This window comes from Anser anser (genome assembly GCF_964211835.1).
Source record: "Anser anser genome assembly, contig: SUPER_W_unloc_9, whole genome shotgun sequence".
NCBI classification, from domain to species: Eukaryota; Metazoa; Chordata; class Aves; order Anseriformes; family Anatidae; genus Anser; species Anser anser.
Genome location: NW_028154223.1, coordinates 379922 through 400402, shown reverse-complemented (window position 1 = coordinate 400402; position 20481 = coordinate 379922). Strand labels below are relative to the sequence as shown.

Sequence of the window (20481 nt, the reverse complement as noted above, 5' to 3'; positions counted from 1 at the left end):
GATACAGTGAATCTTAGGCCCCACCGGAACCTAACTATGCCTTCCTCTTCCGCCGCTGTAATCCCCACCCCTCTTCCTTCTTCCTGAGTATCCACCTCTGTTTCCTCTTCTACTGCTACAGTAACAACAAACTCCTTGCACTCCTCCTCTTTCTCGTCCTAGGCTCATGCTCTTCCAATTCCTTTCCTTTTCTGTCTGCTTTTTAAAATTATTTCTCTCTTTTATCCTTCATTCCTTCTCTGCCCAATAGCCGCTGCCTACTGCATGCCGGAAGGAAGAGGAAATATACAGCCAATAGAAAGGAAGATGATCACCACTGAATGTGCGGAAAAGCTGTGGGATTGAGTGTAGTTTACATGTACTGGATGGGGCTCTCCCCTTGCTCCTCCAAACTAGGAAAGACTGCTGTCTCCAGGTATTCACCTGAGACACATCCTCCTCCACCATTCCAGCCTCTGACAGCTCTCTGTGTGCCACAGGAGAGAGAGGGGATGAGTCTCCTCACTCACCCCTGTTTGTAGAACATGCTACTGTACTGGTGGGGTTGCACCTTTGTGTATGCACAGACTCCTTCCTTGTCCCCTAACAAAGAGTAGCAGGAACCCAACAACAGCCTTAAGAAGGGGGACAAGTTCAGCATGGTGTTTCATGGTACTTCCCATTGCTGCTCCTTCCCAATGTGGCTTGCAAAACCTTCTTTGTAATATGGGAGGTGCAGCAAGCAGCACTGAATCTGACACGTACCCTGATGCTTTCTGCCCCATCCCAGCTGTCTGACTCCTGCAGTGCTGAGGGCACTCTGATAAATTCTAAATCAGACGGGAAAGGAAAATGTCAGCCTGCCTGCAACGGGTGCCATATTGCACATGTGTAGGGTTTACCTAGTTTTGATAAGACTCGGTATTTCTCCTTAGGCTGCAAAATGTTGAGAGTTGAAGAGGGGGCGACCCTGGGGCTGACTTGCAGAAAACGGACTCCACAATCAGTAAGATTGTAAAGTAGGTATGTTTATTCAGCGCTGGGCAGCACGGGGGGTAGTCCCACCAAAATTGTGCACACCTGACATGGCAATTTGCCATGGTTATACGCAGTAAAGAGTTACATATGCATGAAGTTTCACAATGTGCCTATACATATGCATAACCTGTCCCCGCTTCATATTAAAATTAGTTCAATTTCCATAAACTCCTCCCATCTGCGCTTGCGCAGTGTCTTCTGGTAGTGGTCGTCAGGGGTCATGGGGATGAAGATTGATGACTCTTCCTCGTCACCGCTAGTTGACCTCTTGTCTTTGCGCAGACTCAGTTGCTCCTTGGCTCTTGTCCATCCGCAGGACCAGTTTCTACCAGTTTCCTAAGATAGGCTCACACTCCTATTAGGAGACTGACCTTGGTAAGGGGCCCAAGGCTTCTTGCTTTAGTTAATTTGCACAATGCACCATAGTTAGCAAAGACACTAAGTAGCATCCTAGTTTAATGCCGTCAGTGCTCTATCTCTACCCGATAAGATTCTCTTAACTCCCTCTCTCAGGGCCACAGTAACATATTGATTTGTCATAGGTGAATTAAGCCATGTTAGCAGGATATTCCCATACATTTTGTGCATCCTGTTATTTTATTTCCTTTCCCCCTTTTGAAAAAAGACATCGGTTTAGAAAAAAATTGTAAAGATAAAACACCTATCATGGGAGGAGGGTGAGGTGGGAGAGGGAGATGGGCAAAAGGGTGAAGGGGAGGAGTAGCACCTGACATTTAGCCTTGCTGAATGCCATACAATTGGATGTGGCCCATCAATCTAGCCTATCCATATTCCTCTGCAAAGCCTTCCTACCTTTAAGCAGATCAACACCCCTGCCCAACTTGGTGTCATCTGCAAACTTAATGAGGGTGCACTTGATCCCCTCATCATGATCACTGAAAAAATGTTAAACAAAACTGGACCCATTACTGAGCCCTGGGGGAAGCCAGTTGTGACTGGCTGCCAATCAGATTTAACTCCATTCACAGTGACCCTTTGGGTACAGCTATACAGACTTTTTTTTTTCTTTTAACCCAGCAAACAGTACATTTGTCCAAGCCGTAAGTAGCCACCTTCTCTAGGAGAATGCTGTGGGAAAGAGTATCAAATAGTTTGCTAAAGTACAAGTAAACAGTATTAACAGCCTTTTCCTCATTCACTAAGCGTGTTTTCTTATAGAAGTCATTAGCTCTTGTTCCTGGAACCTTGAATAATTTTCTTTGAAAGCTTCTAAGCAAACACACCTTTGCATTAGGGTACACTATATAATATTAAAAATGCTTTTGCTATGGTTTAAACGGGCAGGAAGCTAACCACTACACAGCTGTTTGCTCACCTGCCTCCCCCATAAGATGGGGGAGAGAACTGAAAAAAAAATGCAAGAACTTGTGGGTTGAGATAAGGACACTAATAAGAAAGGGGAAAAACAATCAGAGTAAACAACAAGTGATGCACAAGGCAGTTTCTCGGCAGCATCTAACCAATGTACAGCAAGTTGCTGAGCAATGGTTGCCAGCCCCCCCCCCCCCCCCCCGGCTGATTCAACCAGTTTTATGGTTAAGCATGATCTCACAGGGTATGGAATATTCCTTTGGACGGTTTGGAAATCTGGAGAGGTCCCAGTCGACTGGAAGCTGGCGAATGTTGTCCTGGTCTTCAAGAAGAGCAAGAAAGAAGACCCTGATAATTACAGGCCTGTCAGTCTCACTTCAGTGCCTGATAAGATTATTTTAGGAGTTATTGAAAAACACCTGAAAGGGAAACACAGCCAATGGTCACAGCCATCATGGGTTCATGAGGGGAAAGTCCTGTTTAACAAATTTCCTTTCATGTCAAGGCTACCCACATAGTTGACCAAGGGAAGCCAGTTGATGTGATTTTTTCGTATTTCAGCAAAGCTTTCAATACTCTTTCTCACAGTATCCTTCTGGACAAAATGTTCAGCATACAGCTAGACAAATACATAATGCAATGGGTGAACAATTGGCTGATGGGTTGGGCTCAAAGGCTTATAGTAAATGTGGTTACATCAGGCTGGCAGCCAGTCACCAGAGGGATTCTGCAGGGCTCCATTTCAGGGCCGGTTCTCTTTAATGTTTCTGTAAATGACAATTGTATACTAAGTAAGTCTGCAAACAACACTAAATTGGGAGGAGCCGTTGACTCCCTCGAGGGTAGAGAGGCCTTGCAGAGACATCTTGACAAATTAGAAGGCCGGGCAATCACCAACCGCCTGAAGTTTAACAAGAGCAAGTGCTGGATTCTGCACCTTGGATGGAGCAATCTTGGATATACGTAAAGACTGGGGGATGTGAGGCTGGAGAGCAGCCCCATGGAAAGGGATCTGGAGGTTCTGGTTGATGGCAAGTTGAATATGAGTCAACAGTGTGCCCTGGCAGCCAAAAGGGCCAATTTTATCCTGGGGGGCATCAGGCACGGCATTGCTAGCATGTTGAGGGAAATGATTGTCCCACTCTACTCTGCGCTGGTGTGGCCTCAAGTACTGTGTGCAGTTCTGGGCACCACGATACACGAAAGACATAAAACTATTAGAGAGTGTCCAGAGGAGGGCTATGAAGATGGTGAAGGGTTGTCGTAGTTTTGGTTTGGATAGAGTTAATTATCCTCCTAGTAGCTGGTATGGTGCTGTATTTGGGATTTAGGATGAGAATAATATTGATATCACACTGAATCACAGAATCACAGAATCATCTAGGTTGGAAGAGACCTCCAAGATCACCTAGTCCAACCTCTTACCTAACACTAACAAGTCCTCCACTAAACCATGTCACTAAGCTCTACATCTAAACGTCTCTTAAAGACCTCCAGGGATGGTGACTCAACCACTTCCCTGGGCAGCCCATTCCAATGCCAAACAACCCTTTTGGTAAATAAGTTTTTCCTAATATCCAACCTAAACCTCTCCTGGAGCAACTTTAGCCCATTCCCCCTCATCCTATCACCGGGCACGTGGGAGAATAGACCAATCCCCACCTCGCTACAGCCTCCTTTCAAGTACCTGTAGAGAGTGATAAGGTTGCCCCTGAGCCTCCTCTTCTCCAGGCTGAACAATCCCAGCTCCCTCAGCCGCTCCTCGTAAGACTTGTTCTCCAGACCCCTCACCAGCTCCGTCGCCCTTCTCTGGACTCTCTCGAGCACCTCCATGTCCTTCTTGTAGCAAGGGGCCCAAAACGGAACACAGTACTCAAGGTGCGGCCTCACCAGAGCCGAGTACAGGGGGACAATCACTTCCCTAGACCTGCTGGCCACACTGCTTCTTATACAGGCCAGGATGCCGTTGGCCTTCTTGGCCACCTGAGCACACTGCTGGCTCATATTCAGCCAACTATCAACCAATACTCCCAGGTCCTTCTCTGCCAGGCAGCTTTCTAACCACTCATCTCCCAGCCTGTAGCTCTGCCTGGAGTTGTTGTGCCCCAAGTGTTAATTGTTGCAGAGCAGCGCTTACACCAATCCAAGGACTTTTCAGCTTCTCGCTCTGTCCTGCAGGCTGGGGGCGCAGCAGGAGCTGGGAGGGGACAGACCCAGGACAGCTGACCCAAACTGGCCAAAGGGGTATTCCGTACCATCTGATGTCATGCTGCACAATTAATATGGGGGGGGCTGGCCGGGGTGGTGGGACTGGCTGCTCGAGATAGGCTGGGCATTGGTCAGCGGGTGGTGAGCAATTGTATTGCGCATCACTTCTTTGTACACATTATTAGTAGTAGTACTATTATCATTATTATTATTTTCCTTTCTTTTCTGTCCTAATAAACTGTCTTTATCTCAACCCACAGGCTTTCATTTTTTTCTGATTCTCTCCCCCATCCCAGAGAGGGAAGGGGGAGGGTGAGCGAATGGCTGTGTGGTGCTTGGTTGCCGGCTGGGGGGTTAAACCACAACTAGGGTCTGGAGGGAAAGACCTATGAGGAGCAGCTGAAGTCACTTGGTTTGTTTGGCCTAGAGAGGAGGAGACTGAGGGTCTTCCTCATGAGGGGGAGTGGAGCGGGAGGTGCTGATCTCTTCTCTCTGACTAGTGATAGGACCCGAGGGAATGGCATGAAGCTGTGACAAGGGAGGTTCAGGCAGGAAAAGGTTCTTCACTGAGAGGGTGTGAAACATGGGATTAGAAATTAGAGAGTGATTGATTAAGAATGAATATGTAGGCAACACTCATTGCTTAATATGTGCTACATTTGCGATGTACTGTGCCTGTGCTGCGCTTAGGCCTCCAGATAACAGGAGCCCCTAGGACCCCAAGAACCAGATCAAACCAACCTTATGGTTTGGACTTTGACCAAGGGCTCAGAGATAAGGAGGACTGTTCACAAAAGGACAAGATAAAGAATGTCAAACATGCAAGGCCTCGAGATAACAGGAGCCCCTCGGACCCCGAGAACCGGACCAAACCAACCTTATGGCCCAGATTGTGACCAAGGCCTCAGAGAGCATGCGCAAGGAGATGAGGTGAAAAGTTCAACCCTGATGAAGACATCTTACTTCATCCTCATGACCCTCAGCGCCCACCACCAGAAGGCACTGCGCAAGTGCAGATGGGAGGAGTTTATGGAAATGACTTCTTGGAGCTAATTTTAATACTAAGCGGGGACAGGTCATGCATATGTATAGGCGTACTGGGAAACTTCATGCATATGTAACTCTTTACTATATATAACCAAAGCAAGTTGCCGTGTTAGGGCGCGCACGACTTTGGTGGGACTACCCCCCGTGCTGCCCGGCGCTGAATAAACATACCTACTTTACAATCTTATTGATTGACAGACACCCACTACAATGTCACCCTTACCTGTCCTCTCTTTTAATCATTACCCATAAACTCTCACTTGGCTCATCATCCATCCCCAGGCAGAGCTCCATACACTCCAGCTGGTCATTGACATAGAGGGTGACACCCCCTCCTCCTCTCAACAGCCTGTCCTTCCTAAAGAGCCTGTATCTTTACATTGCAGTACTCCAGTCATGGAAGCCATTCCACCAAATCTCCATGATCCCAATAAGAGCGCAGCCCTGCAACCATACACACGTCTCTAACTCATCTTGTTTATTCCCCATACTGCATGCGTTAGTGTCCAGACACTTTGGAGGGGCACCCCAGCATGTTGGGTTCCTAGAAAGCATTTGGGGGATTTTGCTATAATGTTGCCTTGTAGGCATTACCTTGCTAACCTGCAAGCGCTGGAGGTGACCCTGCTTAATCCCCATTTAGTTGATTTTGTGATCCCTCCTTGTCACATCACCCAATGCCCTTTTTTCAGCAACCCTGTCAGTCACTCTTTCAGTGTATTGCTCGTTACCCTGTCCTTACCCCGTCACTCTGAGTTTAAAGCCCTCCTTATGAGGTCAGCGATCCTATTGGCAAAAATAGATGCCCCGCATCCATATGGCAAATAGGACGCCCTGCTTAGAGAGGTGCATTCCATCTATCCGAAGCAGAAGATGATTGTCAGACAGGGTCCCATGGTCTTAGAACCCAGAGCCCTGGATACCGACACCAGCTCCACAGCCAATTATTGACCTGTCTTATCAGTGCTCTCCTTCTCACATCTTTTCCACTCACCATCAGGATTGAGGAGACCACCACCTAGGCCCCCATGCCCTTGACTACTTCCCCCAGAGCTCTGTAGTCCCTTTTGATACTGTCCAGGTTTCCCCTTGCAGTATCATTTGCACCCACGTGGAGTAAGAGCAGGGGGTAGTAGTCAGAGGGCCGAACCAGCTTCGGCAGCGCCTCCACAACATCCCAGATCCAAGCCCATGGCAGGTAGCAAACCTCCCTAGTCAGTAAATCAGGCTGACACTTTCTCCTCTTCGCTACCATCTGAATAGGAGAAAGGGGACTTGGCTGTCTATATTTGTTTTATGTGAATCCTATATGTAGGTGCTGTTGAAGGCAGTGCCTTGTCTGTGGCAATCTGTGTGACTGGCCGTGTCCGTGTTCTGTGCGTGTCTGTGTGTCTCTGGGATACGTGTTCAGCTTTGCTACTGGTTGAACCTACAAACACGAAAGTGGCAGCCATGTCCCTCAGCTCGGGTAGAGATCCTGGGTTCCCAGGCTGGGCAGAATGGAGTCCTGGACTGGAAGAGGCAGCCACACTCTTAACATCCCTTAATATTAAGGGATCACCATATTACTTTGAATGAAATCCAGGAGATGATTAAAAATCCTTAAGCCAGTTAGGCTCCAAACCTCACAGTTGAGTTGCCAGTTTCCAGATGTGTTCTCTTATTACCACTACTTCCCTATTTATACAAGTTATATAATTATTATGAGAAATCCTGTCACACTTAAGGTCACAATAAATTTCCCTTGAGAAAAATAGAAATAGGAACTATACACCTTTTATTTCCTCTATTTCTTTACAGCAAGGTTCTTGTCAAAATGCTCACCAACGTTGTGGGACCTGGTCCTTACAGTTCACACACACAAAATCTAATTGCTGCCTTACTAAATACACAGTGAATCCACTAAGTGTGATTTAATAGCAGAAAACTGATGTCTTTTTTCTGAAACTTGATTCAATGATGACAACTGATGGCATTTCTTAGAATTTTCAGAGCTGCAGCCCTAAAAACCTCCTACTTAAATGCTGTGTTGTATTTGTTCATTAGTCCACTCTGCTGAAACCCAATAGCAACAGTAACAATCATAATGTCAACCACATCCATCTGCGCTTGCCCTGTATTACTGATCATTATCCTTGATCATTTACTGGAGATCTAATAATTGCTGAGGTTTTAGTGGTAAAAATAAATAAATATGCACTGATGCCAGATAGCAAAAACAAACAAACAAACAAACAACAAACCAAGCCAAAAAAAAAAAACAAAAACATCCAAACAAACCAACCAACCAACACAATCAGCCTCACCCTTCTAACTGTGCCATCCTATACATGAAAGTAGCAAAATTCAACCTTTGCACATCACAAATATTAGCAGACCAAATATGTAAAGAGTGAATTTCTTTCCCTGTTGAAAAAAAAAAAAAAAGAGCTTACTGTCAAAAGCAACAAAAAACCACACACCACCACTGATGGACTACAAATTCTATCCTTGAAAATCTGGCTTACAGTCAGAAAGTCCTCAAAAAGCATCTTTGGGTAGTCACAGCTAAGGATTAAATGCAACTATCTGTCAATTATTTTTGCTTAGACTAGAATCATGAAGGTTTATAATCCATAATCTTTTCTTCCTCAGTAACATTATGGTTTTAATCAACTATAGTAAGACTCCAGTATATACTTTTATGTATGCCTAGGCTAAACCTTTATCACAAAAGCTAGATTTAACACTTAAAAAATATATACAATCACCTTCAAGGATGAATAAATCTGTCCTTTATCACAAGCTTGGAACAAAGATATAGGCATAGCAATACTGCAGGCCAATCCACAGTTAAACATGTTATAAATGAAGATACAACTCAACCTGAATTTAGCAATATTTATAATGAAACATGGGATTAGAAATTAGAGAGTGATTGATTAAGAATGAATATGTAGGCAACACTCATTGCTTAATATGTGCTACATTTGCGATGTACTGTGCCTGTGCTGCGCTTAGGCCTCCAGATAACAGGAGCCCCTAGGACCCCAAGAACCAGATCAAACCAACCTTATGGTTTGGACTTTGACCAAGGGCTCAGAGATAAGGAGGACTGTTCACAAAAGGACAAGATAAAGAATGTCAAACATGCAAGGCCTCGAGATAACAGGAGCCCCTCGGACCCCGAGAACCGGACCAAACCAACCTTATGGCCCAGATTGTGACCAAGGCCTCAGAGAGCATGCGCAAGGAGATGAGGTGAAAAGTTCAACCCTGATGAAGACATCTTACTTCATCCTCATGACCCTCAGCGCCCACCACCAGAAGGCACTGCGCAAGTGCAGATGGGAGGAGTTTATGGAAATGACTTCTTGGAGCTAATTTTAATACTAAGCGGGGACAGGTCATGCATATGTATAGGCGTACTGGGAAACGTCATGCATATGTAACTCTTTACTATATATAACCAAAGCAAGTTGCCGCGTTAGGGCACACACGACTTTGGTGGGACTACCCCCCGTGCTGCCCGGCGCTGAATAAACATACCTACTTTACAATCTTATTGATTGTGGAGTCAGCTTTCCGCGAGTCATTTTGGCGATCCAGGCAGGAGACACTCTGCTCAGCTGCGGGATCGACTGCGGAGCAGACGCCCCTAGGTGCACCCCGAGTATTTTGCTCGGAGGGGACTCCACTCCCAGACACTCACCGCGGGAGCAGACAAAGACCTCCTGAAGCTGCGGACAAACAGTATGTTTTACAGTACAGGAAGGGCCTGTAAGTCGTACGCGTGGCCTGGGCAGCTGGTAAATCGCACAGAGACATCTGGCGTGCAGCATAGTCCCCGTAAGGGAGGAGGGTACCCTACAGGCTGACCGATAGAGTGGTCAAGGGAGATTTGCTGACCGACAGAGCGGCCGCTAGCGATCTTGGGAGTAGATCGAGCAAATCCGAGGTTACCGCTGCATCCCGGTTTTGGGAGCCAGGACGGACCTGCTAATGACTGTATAAGAAGCAGGAGAAGGGTAAGTGGGCCTCTCACAGTTGTGACAAGGTTACCTGGGTAATATTTGCAGCTGCTGGAAGGATACTAACTGGAGTGTTAATAATTGTATGTCTTATTCTTAAATGTCCAGGTATTTTGTGTTGAAAGTATTTGTGTATGTGTTTGAAACAAAGCGGAATGAGTCACTCCACGAAGAACACAGTCAGAGACAATACTTGTTTGGTTGGTTACCGTTCTAAAATTATATATTCTTGTGGTATGAATGAGATGTGCTAGAGACCTCTCTGTGTGATTGCATGATTGTGCTGTGTGAGTGAGACGCAGCATCGCTGCAAAGAGAGTGCGGAGTTCCGATCCGCGGGTCCGTATTCTCCGCGAGGGGAACAGCCGGAGACGAAGTGCATGACAGACCAAAAAGAAGTGCTGTTTTATCCAAGTTTTGATTGGTGGTGCCCAATATATGTGCCTGGTGGTGTATCTTGTAATCCTCTTAAATGTTTTGAGTGTGACAAGAAGAAAGGCAGGAGCATTATCTAAGTAACTAACAGTTTAGAAGTTTTGGTGTATTCGCGGTGGTGTTTGGTCAGTTTCCCAAGTATTGGGGGGGGAGGGGGCTGACTGATTATCGAAGTGGCAGAAAGGAGATAGTCACTTCTTTGGTGGTTTGGGCTTGAGCCCTGGGAATTTGGTAAGAAGGGGGAGAGCAAATTTATTTAGGCCTCAATACCTTTTAAACCCCCATATTGACAGATATTCAGGAGTGATTCCTTGTTTTGTATGGGCTTACTAACAAAGTGCATGAGAAAAATTGGCATTCGGCTTGAAATTCGGTCTTGTTGAAATGTAAATTTTGTGGAAAAGCTGGTATTTTTTGTGTAGAAGATGGAGGGCTGAGTGCTTCAGGTGTTTTCCCGAAGTCCTGTGGATTTGTGATTGGAACGGGGCTCATTAATAATCTGAAATAGTAAAGTTTGTATGTGGGAAGAAGAGTTTAATCCCAGAGAATTGGGGCATTTGGGAAGAAGATCAGGAAAAGATAGTAAAAACCTGCAATAAAAAGGTTTGTGTGGAAATTGAAACAAGGGACAGTAACTAATAAGGAATAGTAATAAATAAATAAATAAATAAATAAATAAATAGAAGGGAATGGGAAATCAAGGAAATGAGTAATATCCAAAACAAAGACGTTTTAAAGAAAGCCTCATTGGGTGCATATTGGCACATTGGAAGGATATTGTTAGAACTGGGGGCACAGAAAGCAAGAGGACTTTCACTAAGTATTGCAATCAATGGTGGCCACTATATAAGCTAAATGGCCACTTTATGGATCAATCGACTATAAGACTATCTTGCAATTAATGTTGTTTTTGAGGAGAGAAGGGAAATGGGATGAAATGTTGTATACTGATATGTTGTTTCATCATCTTGGAGGGAAAAGGTATGGAATTAAGTCGGCCCCTGACTGAGCCTTTGGTGCTGGCATTAGAAAAGTACAGGCTGGAGAAACATAAAGGAAGTGTTTAAAGGGTTGTTGAAGGTGTTAAAGGTGTGGCATGTAGTATTTGACAAAGCTGTTTGAAGTTGAATGAGCAGGGAAAGAGGATGTAGGAATGTTAATAGTTCCGTCTCAACCCGAGGCTGAGATCTCAAAATCACGGGCGTGAGCCCTCTGGGCCCATCACCATGATGGGTCCGAGAGAGTTGTCATGGAAACAGAAAAGCAGCTAACTCTTAAAACAACCTGAGTTCATGTGTGAGCTCGGATTGCCAATGGGACCGCTCAGGGAACTGTCAACGACTGCATTCCCCTGACCGACCCCCCCCCCACACTGAGACCCTAATCACCCCGGAAATTATGTAAATACCAAAATCTGGTTAAATTGGGAATTGAGAATCTGTTCCAACAAGGTCCAAAAGAAACCCCTATGGAATTTTTGGACCAACTTTGAAATGCAATGAGGAGAAAACAAAACAAAACAAAACAAACAAACAAAATTTGGACCTGGCTTCAGAAAACAAACAGAGGCAATTGGCTAGCCTCTTTCTAGGGCAATCAGCCCCTGATATCAGAAAGAAATTGTCTTAGGTTGCAGGACAAACTTACAACAGTCAGGAATGACGGGGACCTGGGGCATCTCCCCTAGCAGGTCCACTGGTTGAAATAAAGCTAGGGAATGAAGAAGAGAGGCTTGAATTTTTTTGTTGGTTACGGGAGCTTCTTTCTCTGTGTTAATTAGTCTGTAAATGTAATAGGAGCAACTGGCCAACAGGAAAAGGCATTTTTTGCAATGCTTGAAATTCAAATTGGGAAAAAATGATTGGAATTACAAACTGAGAAAAACAGTCAAGTGTGGTTCATGGTACTAGATTTAAAGGATGCCTTTTTCTGCCTGCCTGTGGCAACTGAAAGCCAGAAACTCTTTGCCTTTGAATGGGAAAATCCTAATAGAGGACGGAAAACTCAGCTTACTTGGACAGTGTTAACACAGGGGTTCAAGAATAGCCCCACCATATTCGGGAACTGTGATCTTGAAGTTTGAAAGACCCCTTCGGGAAAAGGGGACGCTGTTGCAATACGCAAATGATAACTACTGAAGAAGAAAAGGAATGTGCGCAATGGACTATTAGTTTACTAAATGTTTTTTTCGGCACTAATACTGTGAACCCAGCCTCTTTCCTCAGTAACAGAGTTTCCAGATCACCCATTCATGATTGCATCAAGACCATGGACACGGTATACTCAAGCTGACCAGACTTAAAGGAAACACCCCTAGAAGACGCGGAGGATTGGTATATAGTTGGCAGCAGCTTCGTCCGCCAGGGATTTCGCCTCACAGGATATGCGGTAACAAACATCAGCCCAAAAGGTGGAAATCATTGCCTTGATAAGATCTCTTGAGCTGGCAAACATTTGGACAGATTTGAAATATGCCTTTGGTGTGGTGCATGCACACGGGGCTATTTGGAAGGAGAGAGGACTTTTATCTTCCTCAATTAAACATGCAGAAGAGGCTGATAGCAGTTATTAGGGAAGAAGGAAAAAGGAGGCCCAGACAGGAACAGCCCCGGCTAGGCAAGGAGCAATGTGCCCTATGTAAGAAATTTGGGCATTGGAAAAACGAATGCCCAGAACGGAAAAGAAATGGAAAAGGGAACCGGGGAAGGGAGGTGGTGGTCGCGCGTGCAAAAGATGACTGAAGAGGACCGGGGGAATCTACCCCAGCAGATCCACTGGTTATAAAAATGAAGCTGGGGAAGGAGGGAAAAGAGGTGGAACTTATGGTAGATGCGGGGGCAACATATTCAGTTTTAAATAAAGCATTAGTATCAGTGGGTAATGATTACGTTGTAGTGAAGGGGGCAACTGGCCAATCTGAAATAGCATATTTCTACAAAACCATTGAAATATAAATATGGGAAACAGTGGGGCATTCACAAGTTCCTATACATGCCCAACTCCCCGGAGTCACTCCTAGGGAGAGATTTATTGGAAAGAGTACAAGCAACCATTTCATTTAAAAATGGGGAGATTATTCTGGAGGTAAATGATCAAAGATATGTGGAAGTGTTGAGTTTGATATTGACAGCTATTGAGACCAAAGAGGAAATTAGTGAGGAAATCCTAAGTCAAGTGTTTTCCAGAGTATGATCTTCTAATGTACCAGGGAAGGCAAAAAAATGCACTTAAACAGTACTCCTTGAAAAAGGAAGATAGAGAAGGAATTAGCCCGATAATTGATTAACATGCTTAACACCAGAGCTAACTTGGTTTACCGTTTTAGACCTGAAGGATGCCTTCTTTTGCCTCCCTCTCCATGAAGCCAGCCAGAAAATCTTTGCATTTGGTTGGAAAAGCCCTAAGAGTGGGCGCAAAACACAGCTCACATGGACAAGGTTGCCTCAGGGCTTTAAGAACTCACCCACCTTGTTCGGAGAACAACTTGCAAAGGACTTGGAGACCTGGGAAGCCCCATCAGGAGAAGGAAGGCTGTTGCAGTACGTAGATGACCTCCTAATAGCCACCCAGACAGAAGAAGCATGTGTGGCCTGGACGGTAAGCCTCCTAAACGTTCTGGGACTACAGGAGTACAGGGTATCAAAGAAGAAGGCTCAGGTGGTAAAGCAGAAGGTGACCTACCTGGGTTATGAGGTTAGTGCCGGACAACGGACCTTGGGGCAAGATCGTAAAGAAGCGATATGTCAAACCCTGACAAAGCGATATGTCGTTGGCTCAGGGTAGCAAATGTGCAGTTTATCCATCTCTGTGTGCACAGGAACGATCGAGTCCCCATCTTGCCACAGGGCCTAGCCGCGGTGTCTCCACTCCGCTCTACACTCCGTGCTGTTCCTTAGAGCCAGCACACCAGGTTCCCCCAGTGTGATAGCATCTAAGGTTGGAAGCTTAAGGAGTGCTTAGGTAGTGCAGCTACCCTCCACCCTGAAAGCTTCTTCAATGCTGTACATTTTCTTTAAAATGTGAATATTAGTTTAATTTTCCTAGTTACTTTAGGCAGTTACTCCACAGTAGGCTAGAATACTAGTTCTTGAGCACTTCATTAACGTAACATTCCTGTTAGTAGTTGAACTTCCCATAAACATCACATTGCTTTGGCATCCTGCTAAAACTAAAGAGTTTATCTAACTTGTTTCTCTCACCTTGAGATACTGTTCTGTATCTGCAGCTACATCTTGTTGTCCTTATTGAACTTTATTAGCCAGGAACATTTTCTACTTGAGTACCTCAGATGCAGGTTTCTTGTCTATTTTAAGTAGGTTTTACAGTGACTAGTGGGTAATGTTTTCTTCCTTTGGTATTCATAAAACTTAAGTAAGCATCCCAAAATATTGCTAAATGTGTAATGCTTCATACTGTTTGAGGCAGAGAGCAAGAAACAACTGAATATGTTTCAGTTTAACAGTGTGATTTTCCCTTGACCATGCATTCTTCATAATAGATCTGACATTGCAAGAGGTGGAGGTGGCTTGTGTTAATACTTCATTTTTTCTGTTAAACTGTGATCATAGAACTTATAGTTAGGAAATGATCATTAGGACATTTGCAGTTTTGAGACCTCATTGATCATAGAATGACTTGCGTTGGAAGGGACCTTAAAAATCATCTAGTTCCAACCCCCCTGCCATAGGCAGGGTTGCCACCCACTAAATCAGGTTGCTCAGGGCCTCATCTAACCTGGTCTTGAATGCCTCCAGGAATGGGGCATCCACAGCCTCTCTGGGCAACCTGTTCCAGTGCCTCCCTATCCTCTGAGTGAAGAATTTCCTTCTAATCTAAATCTCCCCTCTTCTAGTTTAAAATCGTTCCCCCTTGTCCTGTCATTATCTGACTGAGCAAAGAGTTGCTCTCCATCTTTTTTATAAGCCCCCTTTAAGTACTGAAAGGCCGCAATGAGGTCACCCCAGAGCCTTCTCTTCTTTAGGCTGATCAGCACCAGCTCTCTCAGCCTTTCTTCTTATGAGATCTTTGTCTACTAATCCTCTTGGAGTCTATGTCATGGCTTTATTTCAGTAATTTTAGTTGCTTCTACGTTTTCATCCTTCAGTGCAAATACAGAAAAGTTTGTTTTAATTGATGCTGAAAGAGGACTTTGAAGATAAAATTGTGTTTACAGCAGTTACTTTCATGAAAGCCCTTAATTTACTACTGCAAATGAAGGAAGCTTTCAAGGGCCTTTACAGATGAAAAGATGATGCTGCTTCCTCTGCCTTTATCTAAATTAACAATAATAGAATCACAGAACAGTTTGGATTAGAAGGGACCTTAAAGATCATCTACACAGAGCTGAGGGAATAACTCAAGAGCAAAAAAAAGAACAAACAACAACCACACAAACATTTTTTCAAGACAAATATGCAAAATAACCCCAGAAATGCAGCGTAGTAACCTGTGGAGAGGTCAAGAGAGCAGCTCCTGCTAGTAAAGGAGTGTCATCCTGTTTACTTGGCTACTGAGGCAATAATCTATTTGGGATGTGCTGATTTTGCCTGAATTGCTTGTCCTGTTTATTGCAATTCTCCCCTGCCAACCCCTTAGCTCTGGAGATGTTTATTTCTTTTTGTGCTTGAAGATCACCCCATTGGGCTCTGTTAAAGTCTCACGAGTTACATTCTGCAGCAACCACCTTCTGGATTTCTGGTCTGCTTATGGCACTTCTGCAGCTACACTGTCACCACCTTCTCTGGGACAACTTCCTACCCCCAAGCAACAGACAGAACTATTTAGCTGCATAGCTAAATGAAGATTATGCTGATGGTCTGTGGCATAACAAAGCCTAGTTTGGGTGACTAAGCAGCTCGTTCAAGAAGAGAATTTCCTGGAAGAGCCCTTAGAGAATTACTATGTTTCTCTAAAACCTTCACATGGAACAGGCTATACAGAAAGCAGACCTAAAATGGCAGGACCTACATCTGTGTAACAAGTCTGAGGACATCCAGTCTGTCTCACCAGGGACTGTATTGCAGAAATTTGTCCCTTCCCTGTCCCCACATCAGCAAGAAACCCTTCAGTCCCAGACTAAAACCTACAGTTTTAAGTCAAGAGGAAGAGGGCAGATGAAGACATGGGGTGACTGCTCAATCAACTGAGTCACAGCCACTAAGAGAAGGCAGGACAGAATGGAGCAGAAGAACTGAGAAAGTGATGGTGATAAACAAAAAAAAGCAAGGCTTACTGTGTCTATGAAACAACATCAGAACACGGTAAGAAGTCCTAGCACAGAGACAGATATCAGCAGCGTAACCACCTCCTCCAATTTAAGTGTCCTGGTGGAAGGGTTCTTGGTTTTGGTGTTTGTGTTTTTTTTTTAAACAATAACAACAAAAAACACAACAAAACAAACAAAAAAAACACCTCAGCAATGAATTCCTCTTGGTATTCCAGACTCTTCCCAACTCTGCTGGCCACCCTGTGCTTTCCCATTCTTAGCACCCTTCCCCTAAACTATGTTCTTCCCTTCAGCTGGTACAGAAGGAGGGCTCACTCCCAGGCTCTACAACCCAAAGGTACAGCCTTTTATCAGGAGAAGCAGGGAGGAACAGAGCTTCTGTAAGTGTTCTTTTTTTTTTTTAAAGTGTGCTGGGGAAGTGACTTCCGAAAGAACAAAAACACTCAGTTTTGAAACAAGGACTACTTGAGCGCTTGCCTGTAAGGGCACATGGAGACTTTATCAGTGACACAAGTACTTGGGCCAAGGAGCTCCGACAGTACCAATGACACAAGGGTAGCAAACCCATCTCCCAGTGGGTCAGCTCCAGATATTTTGCTTTGGTTTCATCTCTCAGTCCCAGAACATGAAGGTCATTGGTAGAGCAGATAAAATATCAGTTTGTCATCCTCCTCCACAAATACATTCAGTGAGCGATCATCGTTGTTCCATGAATGCAGTAACTGGACTTCGTATGATACCGGAGACATGTCCATTAACAAGTCCAGACATGTGGGTTTGCTGTAGGCAAGTCCCTGGAGCTCCTGTTTCAAAGACCTGTATACTGGGTCCCTCGTATCCACAGTCTTTATCTCACCTATGACCTTCTGACTAATCATGCGTTCTGGTTTTGCCTATTTATAGGCTCCCAAAGCCAGCTCATCAATTTGCCCGGATGCTTCTGCTGTCATGCACATCTACAGGAAATGTTGCTTGGAGACCATGTTGAGATGTGCACTAGTCAGTGTTGCTGTCTGCAGGCCACCAGCCACCCCATGGCAGTGGCCATGCCGGGTTCTGTTGGAGGCTGCTTCTGGGGCTATGCCGTGCAGCTCTCCTCTGGGAGGAGCTGTTGACACTGTCGAGGGTGGAAAGGCCTTGCAGAGAGATCTGGACAGATTGGAGAGCTGGGCAGTCACCAACTGCACGAAGTTTAACAAGAGCAAGTGCTGGGTCTTGCACCTGGGAAGGGGCAACCCTCTTTACATGTACAGACTGGGTGATGAGATGCTGGAGAGCAGCCCTGCAGAATCATCTAGGTTGGAAGAGACCTCCAAGATCACCTAGTCCAACCTCTGACCTAACACTAACAAGTCCTCCACTAAACCATATCACTAAGCTCTACATCTAAATGTCTTTAAAAGACCTCCAGGGATGGTGACTCAACCACTTCCCTGGGCAGCCTATTCCAATGCCTAACAACCATTTCAGTAAAGAAGTTCTTCCTAACATCCAGCCTAAACCTCCCCTGGCACAACTTTAGCCCATTCCCCCTCGTCCTGTCACCAGGCACGTGGGAGAATAGACCAACCCCCACCTCGCTACAGCCTCCTTTAAGGTACCTGTAGAGTGTGATAAGGTTGCCACTGGGGTTTCCAATTCGAGCCTGTTGTGTGATCGGTGCAACCCACTTCCTCTGTGTAACATCAGTTGCATGATGTGTAGAGGGGACCCTTCCTTTGAACATCCAGCCCAGCACCGTCAGTCGGGGTGCCAAGAGGAGCTGTGCTTCAGTACTAACCACTTCCGAAGCAGCTTGAACTCCTTCATATACTGCCAATATCTCTCAGTTGGAGTATAGCGGGCCTTGGATCCTCTGCATCCCTGTCTCCAAAACCCTACGGGTCACCCTTGTGAGAAAAATCTCAAATAATTTTTTTCAGACAGGGTCTTCTGTGAAGCTATTTTATTTGCGATTGCAGTGGTGGGTGTCCTGTCAATCAGGAGTGCATTTTAGTAAACAAATCATAACCTTTTATTCCCTATTACCCGATGCCTGATCACCTCCCCTGTTTCCTCATTGGCTGAGTACTACAGGTTCACAAGCTACTCGCCGCTCTTCTATACCATATATGTACAATTTTTCTTTTTTTCAACCCTTTAATTTCTCCTTTCTTACGTTTTGAGAACTTGTGATCTTTGTTTTACTGTTCTCACACTGCTCATCCTGTTTTTCTCAAGCTTCTACCTTATTTTGGAACAGTGAGGCCTTCTACTGTCCACTTATCTTCTTAGCATTTCTCCTTCTTATGACTACGCAACTACCTTGGAATACAGAAAAGTAATTCTCTACTGCAAAAACACAACTTCGTTTCTCACACCCTCAAGTCTCCTCTGGCTCTTTCTGCCAGAGTCTCTGGCTAGGGCCATTCTCCCTGGCTGCAGTGCAGAGCACATTTTTTTTACGTTTTGTCCTGCCCAGACTGGCCCAAGGGCTACTGTTTAATTTGTTCAAAGGCTTGTTGTTGTTCAGGGACCCATTTGAAATGGTTCTTCTTCTGGGTTGCTTGAAAGAGAAATCAGATTGCAATTAGGAATGTGCATTCTCAAAAACCCCACGACACCTAGGAAAGTTTGTGTTTCTTTTTTGCTAGTTGGTGGAGACATAGCTGTTACTTTATTGATCACAGCCATTGGGATCTGACTACGTCCATCTTGCCATTTTATTCCTAAAACTGGATCTTTCGTGCAGGTCCTTTGACCTTACTTTGTTTTATGGCAAAGCCAGCCTTCAGAAGGATTTGGACTGTTTTCTTCCCTTTCTCAAAAACTTATTCTGCTGTGTTGCCCCACACGATGATGTCATCAATGTACTGCAGGTGTTCAGGAGCTTCCCCCTGTTCAAGCGCAGTCTGGATCAGTCCATGGCAAATGGTAGGACTGTGTTTCCACCCCTGGGGCAGTTGGTTTCACCGGTCATGAGTGGTGTTCCCCAGGGGTCGATGTTGGGGCCCATCATTAAGGCCCCCTTAATATCTTTATTGATGATTTGGATGAGGAAATTGAGCGCACCCTCAGTGAGTTTGCAGACAACACCAAGTTGGGGGGAAGTGTCGATCTCCCGGAGGGTAGGAAGGCCCTGCAGAGGGACCTGGACAGGTTGGGTTGATGAGCAGAGGCCAATGGGATGAGGTTCAACATGGCTAAGTGCCGGGTCCTGCACTTTGGCCACAAGAATCCCATTCAACGCTTCAGGATTGGGGCAGAGTGGCTGGAAAGCTATGCAGAGGAAAAGGATCTGCGGGTGTTGGTTGACGCTTGCTTGAACATGAGCCAGCAGCGTGCCCAGGTGGCCTAGAAGGCCAACGGCATCCTGGCTTGTATCAGGAATAGTGTAGCCAGCAGGACCAGGGAGGTGATCGTCCCCCTGTGAGAAATATCTCAATTTTTTTTTTTTTTTCAGACAGTTGGTTGATAGCAAGCTGAATATGAGCCAGCAGTGTGCCCTGGCAGCCAGGAGGGCCAACCGTATCCTGGGGTGCATCAAGCAAGGCATTGCTAGTCGGTCGAGGGAAGTGATTGTCCCGCTCTACTCTGTGCTGGTGCGGCCTCACCTCGAGTACTGTGTGCAGTTCTGGGCACCACAGTACAAGAAGGATGTGAAACTATTGGAGAGTGTCCAGAGGAGGGCTACAAAGATGGTGAAGGGCCTAGGGGGGAAGATGTACAAGGAGCAGCTGTGGTCACTTGGTCTGTTCAGCCTGGAAAAGAGGAGGCTAGGGGGAGACCTCATCGTGGTCTACAACTTCCTCACGAGGGGGAGCGGAGGGGCAGGCTCCAGTCTATTCTCTCTGGCGACCAGTGATAGGACCCAAGGGAATGGAGTCAAGCTGCGACAGGGGAGGTTCAGGCTGGATATCAGGAAGAGGTTCTTCACTGAGAGGGTTGTCGCGCACTGGAACAAGCTCCCCAGGGACGTAGTCACGGCACCAAGCCCGTCGGGGTTTAAGAAGCATTTGGACTGTGCTCTTAGTCATATGGTCTGAATTTTTGGGTAGACCTGTGTGGTGCCAGGAGTTGGACTCAATGATTCTTATGGGTCCCTTCCAACTCGGCATATTCTATGGTCATCTAGTACCAACCCTCTGCCATGGACAGGGGCACCTTCCACTAGATCAGGTCGCTCAAAGCCCCATCCAACCTGGCCTTGAGCACCTCCAGGGATGG

The 20481-nt window shown here is 45.6% G+C and overlaps 1 long non-coding RNA gene across 3 annotated transcripts in view; it reads left to right on the top strand.

Annotated features, from left to right (window-relative positions):
• Positions 1-4662: 4662 nt before the first annotated feature.
• The window catches only part of LOC310888971, a 38499-nt gene continuing 22680 nt past the window's right edge, over positions 4663-20481 (top strand). The window contains exons 1-2 of one of the 3 annotated variants that reach the window (XR_014576293.1): positions 9343-9611; positions 12262-16309. This is a non-coding gene — a long non-coding RNA (uncharacterized lncRNA). The other 2 variants (XR_014576292.1, XR_014576294.1) reach the window with 2 other exon arrangements.